The sequence below is a fragment of the Galeopterus variegatus genome, unplaced genomic scaffold (genome assembly GCF_000696425.1).
Source record: "Galeopterus variegatus unplaced genomic scaffold, G_variegatus-3.0.2 Scaffold1910, whole genome shotgun sequence".
Classification (NCBI taxonomy): domain Eukaryota; kingdom Metazoa; phylum Chordata; class Mammalia; order Dermoptera; family Cynocephalidae; genus Galeopterus; species Galeopterus variegatus.
The window spans coordinates 285,617-301,105 of NW_007728021.1; positions in this window are offsets into that span (position 1 = coordinate 285,617).

A 15,489-nucleotide genomic window follows, 5' to 3' on the forward strand; every position below is an offset into this window, starting at 1 on the left:
CAAATGTTATCTTTTAAAAAGTGAATGTGTATGTGTGTGCCAAAATTAAGATTTCCTGTTTATATTTTCTGATTGCAAAATCCTAAATAAGTTTACCAAAGCTGAAACTTTTCCTTTTTTTCCCCCCCCCTGTTGGGTAGCTGGTACCCTAAATCCATGCATTGAGTTATCCAGCATCAAACCTATCTCAGAAAGGGAATATTCTGTCCCCATGTCTAAAAAGACTTCACTTCAGGCATGGCTAGATCCAAGTCCTTGTAATATGTTGCATGAAATCTGTCTTTTGTCATCTCTTGGCCCTGATTTTCTCTGCTTTGGCTTCATTCTTGGAGAGGCTCATGCTCCAGGCTTATATCGGGTACATATCAGTCCCAGTTGAAAGAATGGGCCCATCTCCCGATTGCATCAGAAAAGTCCTGATTTAATTAGGTCTCTGACTGAGTCACAGGCTCATCCCTGAACTAATCATTGTAGCAAGAGGGGGTGGGGGGAGTGGGAGGAAAGACGTGATACTCTGACTGCGAGGCCTGGGTCACATGCCCCTCTCTGGATTCTGGGGTGGAGTCAGCTTCTTCTGGACCACATGCCTGAAGGTGGGGGACAGATGGCTTCCCAAGGAAAACAGGGCTGTTACGATCAGAAGAAGGACAGATGATGGTAAGGTAACAACCAGGGCCTACTGTTGAGGATGGAAGTTATGAACCAAGGGCTGTGGGAATTCAGAGGAGGGAGAGATCATTTCCAGCTAGGAGATCAAGGAAAGCTTCATGGGGGAGGAGGTATCTGCGCTGGGCTTTGAAGGAAGACCACAGTTTGAGTGCTGGATTTGGGAGATGGGGAGGAAAGGGCATGCTGGGCAGAGGGAACAATGTGAGCAAAAACCTGGGTGTTAGAGGAGCACAGGCTGAAGCTGGATGAAGGAAAGGCCTTGAATGCCAGGCTAAGGGGCACGGATTGAATTTGGGAGGCATTCGGGGATGGTGCAGAGCCACGGATGTGTCATCAGATTTGAGCTCCTGGGGGCTGATACTACCTGTCACAGGGGCCCTGACCCACTGCTCTTCCCCCCCATCTCCCTGGCCTGCCCTGGGTGCCCACAGGTCCCTTTTCCTTCGGTTCATTTCAGACGAGGCTGGAGTTTTCCAATAGAAATGCTTACTCAGAAACAGAGGAAAGTGAACACACAGATGTGATTACAGAGTTTAGCTTTCCGCTGACAAAGTACAGAAAGCTTGGTTACCTCTGACACCCAGGATCCTCTGGGCATAACCTCCTCTCTGACAGCTGAGCCTGGGCTGGGGGATGGACAGCAGTGTCCACGCTGTGGGACCCTCAGGCCCTCCAGCGTCTGTTCCTGCCCTGACCCTTGCCCTGCCCTGACTAGTGCTTGCTCTGCAGCTGCACTGGCTCAGGGCAAGTGGGTTGACACCCTCAAGCCTCACCCCCTAAACTTCTTCACTGTTTCTCAGCCCCTAAAGGGTGGGCTCATGTGCCGATCAAAGGTGTGGACTCTGAGTAAGCCACACGTGTGTTTGAATTCTACCTCTGTCCCTGAGCCTTAGTTTCCTCTCTGCAAAAGGGAACTAGTAAGCTCCAGGTCAGAGGATCCTGTTTGTGATATACAGGCACAGGGTGTGTGCAATAAATGGAGACACTGATGATGACGAAGATGATGATGAAGGAGATGAAAGAACCGACCAGGGAAGGAAGCAATGAGCCAGCAGTCTTTTCCCTTGGATTGCTCTGGCCAGGCTGGGAAGATGCCGGTGAAGGGATGTCACGATAGAGCGTGGTGGTCCCAGGCAGCACCAGTCCCAAACCATGCTCCTGGTCTTTGAGCTCACCTCACCCTGCTGGACCCAGGGCACCCCACCATGGATACTCATCATGTCATCTGTCTTAGAGCTCCCCAAATTAAGGGTGGGGTGGTCTCTGGGTCATGCCAGAAAGCCCCAGAAAGTCAGACTGTGCCGATAATGCCCTGGGTGGACCCCCTCTGAGCCTCAGTTTCTCCATCAGTTAGGGGATCCTGGTCAGATTCTTGGGGGGGGCAGCAGCTACCAGAGAAGCAGCCTCTTAATGTCTCTACAAAGTTCTGGGTGGCTGGAATAGGTCTGATGATTGGGGCAGGGATGGCGGGGAGGGGTGGGAGTGGGAGGGAGACTCACGCCAGAGGTCACCAAGCTTAAATGATCCCCTCTCAGCAAAATAATTTGAGGATGTATCTCAATAAATGTATGAAATGCTCAGTTTCATTTGTTATTAGGGAAATGCAGATCAAAACCATAATGAGATACCACTTCGTACCCATGAACATGGCTAGAATCAAAAAGACAATAACAAGCGTGGTCCAGAATGAAGAAGTCAGACCCTCATTCATAACTGGTGGGAATGTAACATGGTGCAGCCACTTTGGAAAACAGCCTTGCAGTTTCTCACAAAGCTAAACATAAACTTATCACACAACCCAGTAATGCTACTCCTAGGTGTGTACCCAAAAGAAATAAAACACACACCCACACAAAGACTGGTACATGAGTGTTCATAGCAGCATCATTCATAACTTTAAAAACCTAGAAACATCCATATGTTCATCAACTGGTGAACAGATAAACAGATGTGAAATATCCATACAATGGAGTACTACTCAGTAACCAAAGGTGAACAGATAAACAGATGTGAAATATCCATACAATGGAGTACTACTCAGTAACCAAAGGTGAACAGATAAACAGATGTGAAATATCCATACAATGGAGTACTACTCAGTAACCAAAGGTGAACAGATAAACAGATGTGAAATATCCATACAATGGAGTACTACTCAGTAACCAAAGAACCTAGACACAAGAGATCACATATCGTATGATCCCATTTTTATGACATTTCCAGAAAAGGCAGACTTCATAAATCCATAAAGACAGAAAACAGATCCGTGGTCAGCTGCGGCTGCGGTAGGGGGGAGGGGGACTGTAATTGGACCCAAAGGAACTTTGGGGGATAATGGAAATCTAAAACTAGATTATGGTAATAATTGTACAACGCTGTAAATTTACTAAAAATGGTTGAACAGTACATTTACAATGGCTGAATTTTATGCAGTTATATCTCGCTAACACTATTTTTAAAAAAGACAAATGAGGAAGCTTGTTAAGCATTTGTTTAGAAAGGTCTCCAGAAAGTATTGTTAAACGGAGAAAGTGCAGAGAAGTCTACCATGTGCATGTTTTTAAAGAGGAAAAGGTGTGCATATATGAAATTTTACATAGATTTATATTGATACATTTATGTTTACACGGGTCCACATGGATTTGCTTGTCTATGCATAGACTCTGGAACAATACACTATAACTGGTGACACTAGGTGTTTTGGGTCAAGGAATTGGATGGCTCAGAAGACAGTAGTGGGAGAATGACTTTTGTGCCTTTACTTTTTTTTAACCTAGACACAAGAGATCACATATCGTATGATCCCATTTTTATGACATTTCCAGAAAAGGCAGAATTCATAAATCCATAAAGACAGAAAACAGATCCGTGGTCAGTTGCGGCTGCGGTAGGAGTGAGGGTGACTGTAATTGGACCCAAAGGAACTTTGGGGGATAATGGAAATCTAAAACTAGATTATGGTAATAATTGTACAACGCTGTAAATTTACTAAAAATGGTTGAACAGTACATTTACAATGGCTGAATTTTATGCAGTTATATCTCGCTAACACTATTTTTAAAAAAGACAAATGAGGAAGCTTGTTAAGCATTTGTTTAGAAAGGTCTCCAGAAAGTATTGTTAAACGGAGAAAGTGCAGAGAAGTCTACCATGTGCATGTTTTTAAAGAGGAAAAGGTGTGCATATATGAAATTTTACATAGATTTATATTGATACATTTATGTTTACACGGGTCCACATGGATTTGCTTGTCTATGCATAGACTCTGGAACAATACACTATAACTGGTGACACTAGGTGTTTTGGGTCAAGGAATTGGATGGCTCAGAAGACAGTAGTGGGAGAATGACTTTTGTGCCTTTACTTTTTTTTAAAATTGTGGTAAAATACACATAGCATAAAATTTACCATCTTAGCCATTTTTAAATGGACAGTTCAGTGATGTTAGATACGTCGTTGTGCAACCATCACTACCGCCCACCTCCAGAGCTCTTTCCATCTTGCAAAAGTGAAACTGTACCCATTAAACAATGACTCCGCATTCCCCTTGCCCTCAGCCCCTGGTGACCACTATTCTACTTTCTGTCTCTATGAATAGGCTACTCTGGGGACCTCATCTCAGTGGACTCACACAGTTCCTGTCTTTTTGTGACTAGCACTATGTCGTCAAGGGTCATCCTTGTAGCATGCCTCAGAGCTGCCTCCCCTTGAAGGCTGAATAATATTCCATGGTAGGCATGTGCCACACTTTGGTTCTCCATCCGTCCCTCCATGGGCGCCTGGGTTGCTTCCACCTGTTGGCTAAGGTGAACCCTGCTGTGAACACGGGCATACATATATCCCTTCGAGATCCTTGTATCTGTACATATGTAAGGTATATGAATATACTACCTATTTGAAACAATAGATTAAAATGTAAAAGGATGAAACACAGCACAAATAGAAATGGAAGTTGTGCTATTTCTTCCCACGTCCCCTTTGCAGGCCCCTGCGCAGTCCTTTGCCCCAGGGCGCAGAGCAGACGGGTCCCCTCCCCCGGCGCAGGGCAGAAGGAGGACCGGGCCGGGCAGGGGCCGCGCAGGGGGTCGTGCTGAGTCACGCGCCGCGGCTCCGACTGTGCCCTCGCCTGCCCGCCGCCCACCCCCGTCAGCCCATTGCCCCGGTCGCATTCCTGCGCGCCGCCTGCTGCCGCCCGGGTGACTCACGGCCCAGGCAGCCTAGGAACGCCCGCCCGTTCGCAGGGTAAGGCTGCGGCTTGCCCCGCCACGTCCCGGGGCTCGTCTCAGCCGCTGGCTTTCCTATTTGGAAACTCCGAAGACGCCTGGTCTCCTCCCTCGTCCCCAGCAGGCCAGGAATCCTAGGGACGAGGCGCCCTGTCTGTGCGGGGACCCGCAGGCCTTAGGAGAGAACGGATCCATGCTGCCCCACTCCAGTTCCAGAATCCACAAGTGCCCGAAAACCAAACTTCCAGGATGGCAAAATCTGACTGGAACTAACAGGGGACTAAGTTAGAGTCTTTATTTATCCCTCCTAAGGTGAATACTCACATGTTAGCTGCAGACATGTATACGTTTGATTACAAAATGCTGTCCCAGGCCTCCTGGGGGTCCTATATGCATACAAGTCACAGACCAAATTTCCTTTCTAAATCTGAACAATTCTGAATTCCAGAATATATCTGGCCCCCAGGACTTTAGATAAGTGACTGGATCTGTGTTGTACCCATTTTACAGAGCAGAGTCAGGTCACAGCTGGGAATGGGCTGGTGGGCTGGGAATGGATCTCAGCCTGAGTTCTTCTCTCTCCCTGAGGCTGCTGCCCACCAGCTCTGCCCACCCTCTCTGTACTATCCCCTCTTCTGTCCCGCCTCTGGGAAGCTTTTCTTGTGCATCCTAGTCAAAGCTATTGTCTTTCTTGGCAAATGACCTTTCCCTGTTAGGTCCCAGAGCCCAGCCCAGTGCCCACCAGTCACGGGCACTCGTTGGAGAAAAGGGATCTCGGTGATTAAGCAGGTCAACTTGGGGCTTCAACTACTGAGGACCTAGTCTTTGTTTAGTCACTGTTCAGTTGTGTGACCTTGGGCAGGTTACTTATCCCTTCTGTGCCTCAGTTTCCTCATCTGTAAAGGGGTACAATAACAATACCCCATCATAGTTGGTGTGAGGATTAGAGAACATGGCTTGGCATAGGGCTTCCAGATAAAATACAGGACACTCGTATGGCATGGGACATGCTTACGCTAAAAAGTTATTCATTGTTTATCTGAAATTCAAATGTAACTGGGCATCCTATATTCTTGTTTGCTAAATCTGCAACTTTAGCCTGGCACAGAGTTAATCCCCAGTATATGTTAGCTGGTATACTTGACTGACATGAAAGGCTTTTTATCATAGTATTTATAAGTGCCTAATCTTCCCCACTAGATTAAAAATGCCTCAAGAGCATTCATTCATTCACTTAATTATTATTGGGCACCTCCTATATGCAAGTCACAGTTTCAAGTCTTGGGGATATGCCAGTGGACTGGGTCTCTGCCTTCATGGAGGGTCCAGTCTGGCCAGGAAGATGAATATTATACACCAGTTCCCCAGAAGGGATAATAACCCTTGATGCAAGTCCGGAGGAGAAGTCTGAGCTGCAGTGATGCTCTATGATGGGGCCTGAGCTGGTCTGGGGGTGCCCAGACCTCATGCTGTTCCATCTCTTCCATCACGCCTGCTCTTGGTACCCTCCAAGGGTGTCTGGACAGTGGTGCTGATAGACAAGGTCTTGGCAAGGATGCTCCGATCCTGGGAAGGGTCGATGTGTCCACTGGGGTCCTCAGCAGTGGAGCAGGTTGTGAGGTGGCAGGTCTAGCTGAGGAGAGGCCCAGCCTGAGATCAAGGTGGATCTGGGCTGAATCACTGCCGTCATCTCAGGAACAGTTCCTGTAGATGCGTCCAGCCAGCAGGCTCTGGGTGGGGCCAAGAGCAGGGGTTTGGGGTAAATGGCTAATCTGGTGATGTCGGGGGAGAAGAGGGTCTTAAAGATCAGCCGACTTGACATTTGATGGATGAGGAAACTGAGCGCTTGAGAGGGAAGTGACTTGTGAAGGTCACACAGATCTTTCCTGGTGGTGCTGCCACTAAAACCCAGGCTGACTCAGGCCAGAGTCCCTGCCCCACCCCCTCCCCCGGGGATCGTGTTAAAGGAGAAGGGCTCTGTGAGTTCACGGCCCTTCCCTCAAACTGGGAATCCCCACAGTGGGGTCACCTGGGATCCCACGTCCCCCTCTCTCCCACATCCCCTAGGCAAGTTTCAGTGTGTTTCAGGCTTTCACCCGGGGCCCCCAGGCCTCTATCTGCCTCTCCGAGCATGGGAGCCACTAAAAGCCAACCTCAAATAACAAGTAAGAAAGTTGGCCTTGAAAAAGTTTCACTTCCCAAGGGCTGTGGTGGCTGCAATATAGGCAGCGGGATCTGACCTCCCTAATGCCTCCTCCCAGCTCCTTGAGAACCCTGTCCAGGCTCACTGAGTGCAGGACCCCCCTCCTCTCTGTCCCGAGGTGCTGATTCAGGCCCTAGCCATGGAGAAGGGGCTCCCCGAGCATGCACAGCCCAGCCCCCAGAACCACCTCTCCAGCCCAGCAGTCCCTGACCCTCTGTGTGACCAGGCTGCAGTATACGACCAACAGGACAGCACTTTTACCTTCCTAGCATGACTCCTCCCTGTCCCATCTCCATGCCTACATCCACTGCTTTAATGAAGACCCTCCCCTCCCTCTCCTGGCAGCCTGGTGTCATGTGAAGTTCTATGACCTAATGCCATCAGACATCCTGAATTCACCTTCTTTTTTTTTTTTTTTTCAAAGATGACCAGTAAGGGGATGTTAACCCTTGACTTGGTGTTGTCAGCACCATGCTCTCCCAAGTGAACTAACCGGCCATCCCTATATAGGGATCAGAACCTATATATTAGGTGTTATCAGCACCACACTCTCCCAAGTGAGCCACGGGCCGGCCCTCTGAGTTCACCTTCTGATGCCACCACTCCTAGCTGTGTTTGGCAATTCTAAAATATGCCCACAAATTCTTTGGCACTCCTCCCATTGAGAAGTAGGGTCTATGTTTTCTCTCCTTGCAGTGGAGCCAACCTTATAGAGGACAATGACAATAGGGTATGGCATAGGAAATGCTGTGTGACTTCCAAGGCTAGGTCTTAAGGACAATTTGGCTCCCTTCAAGTTCTTCAGGGACACTCATCACTGGAGCCCTAAGCTGCCATGTTGTGAGGAAGCCCGGGCCAGTGCAGGTGTCCAGCCAGCACTCCCAGCCAGGATCCCTGCCGGCAGCCAGCGTCAATGGCAGATGGTGAGAGGAGCTGTGCTTAGAAACAAACACATGAGCCAGAGGAGCCTGCCAGGAATGCTGGGAGCTCGTTGTTCAGGACCTACTAAGGACTGGGACCCTGACTTGACCCAAGTCTGGTTTGCAGGTCCAGGAACTCAACATTGTCAGGGTCTCCAGAGATGAATGAGCTCGGGGCGCCAGACTACCCCTTATCTCCCGACCTGGGCTCACAAATAATGACAGTGACCCTAGCCCTAGGGGCTGGTCCAGCTCTTCAGCCAGCATCCTCCCTCCCTCCCCACAGCCTCCAGCCCGGGCAAAGTGCTCTCACCAGCCGTGGGTTGGAAGGGACCAGTGGTCTGGGCTGTTAAACTATACCAGCTCTCTAATCTCATTTGTGTTTCCTTGATTTGTTTATAAATCAGATCTCTCCACAGTAGAGTGTGAGCTCCATGACAACATGAAGACAGGGATGTTTATCTTTGTCCTAATCTGCTGCATCCTCAGCACCTACAGCATAGTAGGTGGGTGGACAGTGTGCCCAGCACTGTGGGGCCAGACCAGCTACACACTGGGTGCTGCTTCCTCCTCTGTGAGATAAGAGCTGTGCCACTGCCTACCCATCAGGTGTGTGGTGAGCATGACTTGAGAGGAAAGAACCCACTTCTAGAGCCCAGGCCTAGTACATCACTGATGCGCAAGTGGCGATTGCTGAGACTATTACCTTTATCGGTGTCACAGGGCCACAGAGTGAGTACCCACCAACCAAAAAGATAAATTCAGTCTTCCTAATGCCCCTTGGCCCTGGCTTGGTGAAGATTCCTGACCTGTGAGCATTGTGATCCTCCAAGCAGATGAGGCACCTCCTTGGGTCTCCCATCTGCCCTTGTGTGTACCCACTCCCAGCCCTGGCACATAGACGGCTTGTTGGTCTGTGAAATTCCAGGGTCTGGGGACTGGGCCTGACCACCTTCTATCCCAGGGTCTAGCCCCACTCCTGCCCAGTGCCGGGGAATGGATAATGAGGGGACTGAGTTGCTCAGAGCTTCCTCTGAGATCACCTCATACCCTCCCATCCATCAGACTTTGTCCTGAAATGCCACCGCCTCCCCCATCACATGGTAAGGATGATTTTCTGTAACAGCCAAGATGGTGGATCACAGGGCCAGTTTCTTCTCATTTCCCTCCCAGGGGGTGGGAGTCTCATGCTGAGCCTATTAGGACAAAGGAGACTGTAGTGTTAACGGGGTCCCACCTGCACACCCGGATAAGGTAGCAGTGGCCTTCTGGGAGGAACCTGCTTTCTCCACAGCAAACACAGCAGAGACCATGGGGGTGCCTGGCGGCTAATCCGGCACCCCAGGTTCCCCACAACCCTCCTGGTGGTTGAAGGGCAATGTTGGTGCTGTTGGGGAGGGCCTCTCTGATGCCCGCAGAGATTATCTACTGAGGAGCAGGGATGAGGAGGTGGGCGCCTGCCCCCTGTGCCCGTCAGCTGCTCATGGCTGGGTCCACCCAGCCTCGGGCCCTGGGTTGGGAAGGGATCCCTCCCTCCAAGTGAGGGAAGGAGGGAGTGGGTGGGGGGGGTGCCTAATACTGCTGGCTGGAAAGACCTGGGCAAAATAACCTCAGTTTGGGCAGCTTGGGAGTTCAAGGAAGTTCCAGAAAAGCTAGTTAACTTCTCATCCTTCTTGGGGCCCTCTCTCCCTCCACAGTGTCGTCCACCACCCACACCCCATGGTCTCCACACCCTCCTTAAGGTTAAGCCCACCCAACCCCACAGCCGGTCCGTCCTTCCACCTCAGCCAGTTGGAACATCTGCCAGGTGTGGCCTCAGCTTGGCCACCTCCCTGTCCAGGCTTCCCTCTGAACTCCTTTGCAGCTCTTTCTGGGGGCCTTGGGGTTCTCAGCATGTCTCCTACCTCCTGGCCCTGGTTGAGACTTCCCAGCAGCCCTTTACAGAGGAAGCACCTCAGGGCTGGGACGAGGAGGTGGGCATCCTCCTTGTTCCCTTCTGCAGGTTCCTAACCATTCCTCCTCCTTCCTCCTTCAACCCCCTGCTCCTTTGAACACACACCAACCTCATCTGTCCCACCAGTGCTGGCATCCACCACTTCCCCGCCACTCCACCTCACTGGGGGGCGTTAGCTCCCGGCTTGCTGCCTGCTCCAGCACCCATGTGATGCCCACCAGCGCCTGACCTCCTCACCTCCAGACATCCCTTTCTCCACTCCGCCTGGCTGCCCACTGCCATGGCCACACCCTAGACCTTGTCCTCATTGCTAACAGTGCCGTCCCTGAATATCCACTCTGACCATGCCTCTTACCCTCCCAGTTCACTTTCTCAGGTGCAGACTCCTTTTTCTAAAGTCCCACTTTCTCATGGGCCATCACGCTGCCCTTCTTCTCTTCCCTGCCTTCCCACCTTGCAGTTTATGGTTGATTATTCTCTTGCAACCACCCCAGCTCTTGTTTCCTGCTCCCTTTGTCCTTTTTGCCTGGCAGAACCTCACTGTGGCTGAAGCCAACTTTCTCTCCACCTGCACCATCCCACAGCCGTGCTGCCTGGGTGCACCTTAATCTCAAATGTGCACTTGGAAGTGCCTGGAAACGGTTCCATGTTCCCGGTGTGGGCACTGACAGAGCTGGCTGGATACGGACGGTGGGGGTGAAAGGAAGAAAGGACGCAGGAAGGACTTAGAAATTTCAGGCTGGAGCAACAGGGTGCATGGTGGTGTGGTTTTCGAGAGAGAGGGGGAGGAACAGGTTCCGAAGAGAAACTAAGGCTTTGGCAGCTGGTCCTGACGGATTTACTTCCCACATAGATCTCAAGCCAATGCCGATCTTTCCATCTCCACTGCCTCTAGTGTGGCCCAGTGGTCTTGTTAAAACTTCAGTCACAATACATTGTAAAGCCTTCCAATGGATTCACATCTCACTGTAGAATTAATCCAAATGTCTACGAGCCTCGACCAGTCTGGCTTGTGGCTTCCTCTTCTACCTCGTGCCTTCCACTCCCCACTTCACCCCCACTGAACATTCCAGTTCTCCAGCAACACTGATGGCCTTCCTTCTGTTTCCCCTGTGCCCAGCCCCTTAGCACTTGCTTTGTTCCCTGCCTGTCGTGCTCTTTCCATGGCTGGTGCTTTCTCAGCTGTCACCTTCACAGAGAGCCTTCCCCGACCAGCCATCCACTGCAGCTCCACCAGTCATCCCCGTCACTCACCACCACATCACTCTGTTATGTTTTTCACCGAATTTAGCATAATGTCAGATTACGTTGTTGGTTTCTTTATGAGTTTATTTCTCCCTTCTCCCCGATGAAAGGGGCCTTGTTTGTCTTGCTTTATATTCCTGGCACTTGGCACATACTAAGCACCCAATATATATTTGTTAAATGTATGAATGAATGAAAGAATGGATGGATGGATGGATTCCTTTCTCAAGGGTTGCTGTGAGGATGAGGTATGATACTGGGTGGGAAATCACCATGGATACTGGCCCGTGCTGCATATGGCAGGTGTTTTGCTCCAGCACCACACCTGGCGCATAGTAGGTACTCGGTAAGTGCTGATGAATGAATTCATGCCACACGAGGCAGGACTGAATGTGAAGGAAATACAGACAAAGCACCAGGGGCAGTGGGGTCTCACAACAGGAAGGGCATCAGGGAGGATGAGGGCTCCCACTGCCCCCCCTGCCCTGTCCTGCCCTGCTGGCCTCATCCCCTGAGTCCTTGCCTGTCCACTCCACTGCATCTCATCTCCTCCATATCCTGCTGTCTCCCACCTCCAGGCCTTTGTTCACCAGGTACCTCCCTCCTAGACTGCCTTTGAAGGGCCAGCTTCCACTTAGCCCTCATGTCTTAGCTCAGCTATTACCCAATGTTTTTGCAGATGTTGGTCAGGCACCGGGAAAACAGCTGAGGAGAAGGCAGAGGTCCCTGCCCTTATGGAGCTCACATTCTAGTGGGACAGAGAGCAAACTGATGTCCTCTGGTCTCCCACAGGCCTCTGTGGCCCTCCCCCACCACATGCACCACTCTGCATTGCGAATTTCTATCTGTATCTGTCTCCACATAGGAGATAGGAAAGCCAGGATTCCTGTTTTTTCCATCGTCGTCTGACCAGCACCAGTCCGGCACTGGGTGGTAATGTGCCTGTGGATTGAATTCCCTAGGTGTAAAGGTGAGGCTGAGGGATGGCATGGGCCAAGGCACAGTGCTGAGTAAGTGGCTGCATATTTGGGGAGAGCATGGGGTATGGGGGTTGAAGGGACACATTTGCCATGCCACATCTTGGAGGGCAGTACACGTTTCAAAAGGGGTTCTGTAGTACTTTTCTTGCTAAGGGCATATGATCTGATTTACAAATCACAAAGGGAGCCAGCCATAGCCTCAGTAGCACACGAAGTCACATCACAAGTTGATCCCCTCCCCCTGCCCTGCTGACCACTTGTCAAAGTTTAAAACAAAGTGTCCCTTTCTCATCCAGCAAGTGACTAGCTTAGGGAACCTGTTATGCTACCAAGAGATTAAGTAGAAGTTGGTGGTGCTCTTTTGGGTGACCTATCCATATAGGGTGGTAGAAGGAACTGGGATGACTTGGGGACATCCCTAACCTTTGAGGCTGACGTCATGGTGATAACCACTCACCCACAACACACCTTGTTGTGCCAGTTCTCCATAAAGATGGATGAGGTCCCCGACATAGGGTTGCATGTCTGATGTTCTTACGAGCATGCAAAAGGAACCAGGCCTTCCCAGGAAACTGCAGAGAAATAGAATTATTTAGAGAGCTGTTCAGTCTTTCATTCAGCAAGTAAGTAGACAGGAAGAGCCTCCTCCTATGAACCAAGTACAGTGCCAGTCACTAAAGGATTAACTAACCATATAAATAGCCAAAATAGGATATAATTAGCATTGGACGTGTGAGTGTTCATGAGTGGGATGGTGCAGAAGGGGTGGGGTTAACCTCGCCTGGAGCGTGGCATCACATAAGAGGAGGTGTTTGATCTGGGCATTGAAGGAGGGCAGTGTGATCATCAGGTGGAAGGGAATTCCAGGGAACAGTGGGTACAGACACCTGGGGGTACAAAAAGGTGTGTGTGCAATGGCAGGACTTGTTCAGGGAGCAGCAGGCAGCTGAGTGTGGCTCCATTTGTCACACACACTCAGCATGTCCATGCTGGGCCACTTCATCCCACTGACCAAGCCCATCATCTGTTACAGTGATTTATTGAGGAGGAAGCTGATGCTCAGAGGGGCTAGGTAACTTCCCTTAAGACCCACAGCCAGTGGCAGAGCTCAGATTCAGACTCAAATTCATTAGCCTCCCAAATCTGTGCTGCTAACCCCCAAGCTGAACTGCCTCCGTAACATGACGCAGGACCTAATGAGCCAGGCATGGCAATCTGGACTTGGTCCTAGAGGGCAGAGTTCTCCCAAATGCCTGCCATTTGCACTGTGCCTTCAGGATACCTGTCATAGCCTCAAACTTTCATTTTCTTAATGTCTGTCTTTAAATGTTTCACTTTTTACACACTTAAATTTAACTAATTTAAAAAAAAAATTTTTTTTTAAAGGTGACCAGTGCACACTGAAAAATATAAAACATTGCCGAGAGAAATTAAGGAAGACCTAAGTAAATAGATATAATGTGTTCATGGATCAGAAGGTTCAATATGAGGATACTTCAAAAAGTCTGTGGAAAATAGAATTAAAAGATAACATGGGGGGCTGGATGATTAGCTCAGTTAGTTAGAGCACAGCCTTATCAACATTCATGGATTTGGATCTCCATACTGGCCAGCCACCAAAAAAAAAAAAAGAGCTAATATGAAAATATGAATCTTTTTTTTTTAAAGATGACCGGTAAAGGGATCTTAACCTTTGACTTGGTGGTGTCAGTACCACGCTCTCCCAAGCGAGCCATGGGCCAGCCCAAATTTAAGTAATTTTTTATTGATGTATAATATACATATGAAGTACACACATCAATTACTTTTCTCAAGTGTGAAAAACTAATTTTTCATCCAGATCAAAAACAGAATATTATGAGCCCTCAGCAACCTCCTCCCAGGCACAACCCTGAAGGGTTATCACTCTCTGAGTTTTGAAAGCATGGACTAGTTTTGTCTGCTTTTGCATTTTATATAAATGGAACCATACAGATTGTTCTTTTTGTGTGTCTGGTTTCTTTTGCTCAACATTTGTGTAGTTTAATTAGTTCATTCTGACTTTCATACAGTATTCCGTTATGTGAATATACCACAATGTATTTATCCATTCTACTGCTGATGGACATACAGTGTTTTCAATTTTGGGCTATTATGAATAAAGCTGCTGTGAACACTCTTGTGCATGACTTTTGGTGAACGCCATGTACTCGTTTCTACCGGAATTATACCTAGGAGTTGCATTCCTGGGTCATAGGGTAGTATGGCTATGTTTAGCTTCAGTAGATATGGCCAGTTTCCCAAAGCAGTTGTTGCAGTTTACATCCTCACTAGCAGTGAATGAGAGATCCAATCACTTTACATCCTTGCCAACATTTAATACTGTCATCTTTCATTTTAGCCCTGGTGGGCATATAGTGATATTACCTTGTGGTTTTAATTTGCATTTCTCTGATGACTAATGAAATTGCATACTTTCCATATATTTATTGTCCACTGACATATCCTTTTTTGTGAAGTATTAAGTCTTTTGCCCATTTTTCTATTTGATTTTTTATTTTTATTGATGTTTTTAAAGTTCTTTATATATGCTGGATGTTAGTCCTTTGATGAATATATGATTTGCAATATATTCTCAAAAATAAATTTATTTTATGGAACATTTTTTTTTCCTTTTTTTTGTCTTTTTTTACTGACCGGTAACGGGATCACAACCCTCAGTGTCACGCCCATACTGGGGACCGGCAACGGGATCGCAACCCTCAGCGCTGCACCCGCACCGTGCTCAGCCAGTGAGCGGGAACCGGTCTTCACATGGGATCCGAACCCTCGGCGGGAGCGCCGCCGCGCTCCCAAGCAGCCCTTTATGGAACATTATTACCGTAACTAGAAACTCACTATCATGTCACAGGTAGTAGGTAACTGTAAAATAAATAAAATAAAAATAAGACCATGTTTTTTGTACATTCTAGCTAGATATCTTACTGGCTGGCAGCTGTGGCTGGAGTCCTGACCCATGCTAATAGGAGAGATTAGCAAGTGAAAAAGAGGTGTTAAGGACCACATGCAGACTTTCTCCTTATGTAATCAGAAGGCTGCACAAAGTTAGAAAAGACACAACTTTCTCATCTTGCAACTGCATGTTAATTATCACCTCAGTGTACCTTTGGTACACTGTATAGACGGTCCCTAAATGCCCTATAATTAGTCGGTCCTCCATATCCGAGGGTTCCACATCCACGGATTCAACCAAGTGCTGCAAAAAAATATTTAAAAAAAAAAAAAAAAAAAAAAAAAAAAAAAAAAAAAAAAAAAA